This window comes from Wasmannia auropunctata, unplaced genomic scaffold (genome assembly GCF_000956235.1).
Source record: "Wasmannia auropunctata unplaced genomic scaffold, wasmannia.A_1.0 LD336041.1, whole genome shotgun sequence".
Taxonomy (NCBI): Eukaryota; Metazoa; Arthropoda; class Insecta; order Hymenoptera; family Formicidae; genus Wasmannia; species Wasmannia auropunctata.
The window spans coordinates 117,655-119,276 of NW_012026849.1; the positions used below are offsets into that span (position 1 = coordinate 117,655).

The window sequence follows — 1,622 nt, forward strand, 5'->3', positions numbered from 1 at the left end:
TTCGAACTGTAAATGCTTTGCATTGTTTCACCGAGCATTGGAATCAATATTATTAATTCATTTGCTCGGGTCTAAGGTGAATCCAACCACAGCCGGAAAATGTGCTAAATGTGCAGAATAATACTGATAAACTTGATAACACAAGACTTTATATATAATGTTTTTTTATTTAGTTTATCAATATGCATTAACATTATACATATATTTCGTGCATAAGATTAAAGAAATTTTATAATTCAAAATAAAAGATATTTTTGTACAATAAAATATTTATAGAAAATTTAAGTAGCTATTAGAATGTTAATGCATATTAATAAACTAAACAAAAACATATAATAAAGTCTTGTGTTATCATGTTTATAAACTTGATAACTTTCGTGTCTAATAGCTACTTAAATTTTCTATAAATATTTTATTGTATAAAAATATTTTTTATTTTGAATTATAAAATTTTTTTAATCTTATAAGATTAAAGTTATTAGACACGAAAGTTATTAAGTTTGTAAACATGATAACAATTAAAGACTTTATATAATGTTTTTTTTTTTAGTTTATCAATATGCATTAATATTATACATATATTTCGTGCATAAGATTAAAGAAATTTTATAATTCAAAATAAAAGATATTTTTGTATAATGTAATAAAATATTTATAGAAAATTTAAATAGCTATTAGACACAAAAGTTATATCTAAATTGCATTTCTTGGACTATATAAGCGCTTAGCGTTGTTAGCAAATCATAAACGTACAGGCTAATACAGCTTGAGTTTTAATAAGCATTGAGATGCGTCTGTCATTTCTATCATTGGCTTTTGCCATAATCTTTATTGTGACAATTATGCACGCACCTGAAGCGAAAGCAGAGGCCATCTCCGAACCTGATGCCCAATCTTTGCCCACTGAAATTAGGTTTGGAAAAAAATAGATTCTTGAATTTTCCAAACCTTGAATTTGTATGGTATGTAATATCAATGGTGTTAAGTATAGTCGTTCTATTAAAGCATATTCTATAGCAGGATTCCTTTTATATAAACAGAATAATTTCTTATTTTTAGTTTAAGGAATTTACGAAACGCGTACTCGACATGGTAAGTCGCAAACTGTATATGTATACGAATTAACAATTGTCATCACATTAATGTAAACGTTTATCCTTTATTTAGGCAAATGAAATAGCTGCATTTTTCGTGGAATGAAATTTCGGTGAAATAGGGAAAAATCTTGCAATTAAGTTGTCACATTACAAAAAATGCATAAATGTTATTATATATTTTTTCAAACAAAAATGTAAATTATATTTGTATGTATCTATTGTATTTGTTTATAATTCGCAATAACAAATAAACAACAAGCATGTATTAACAGTATTTTATTTTTTGAAATTTTAATTTTATTTTTATTTTAGTTTATCCTTTTATACTTAAAATTTTGCCCATTTTACAATACATTTTTAATTAATTTTATTTATAAAAATAATATATATAATATATAATAATAATATATTTATATAAAAAAATGCTTTTTTAAATGATATTTGATTGATGATAAATAATTTATTAATTATATTAAATATTTTGGCAATGATATAGAAGTACATATTTTAAACATACACTTTTGA

General features: G+C 23.1%; 1 long non-coding RNA gene across 1 annotated transcript; it reads left to right on the forward strand.

The window, feature by feature from the left end:
- Nucleotides 1–728: 728 nt before the first annotated feature.
- LOC105451870 lies at nucleotides 729–1,270 on the forward strand. The gene is made up of 3 exons (XR_974639.1): nucleotides 729–962; nucleotides 1,060–1,092; nucleotides 1,168–1,270. It is a non-coding gene; the product is annotated as an uncharacterized LOC105451870 (long non-coding RNA).
- Nucleotides 1,271–1,622: the final 352 nt, after the last annotated feature.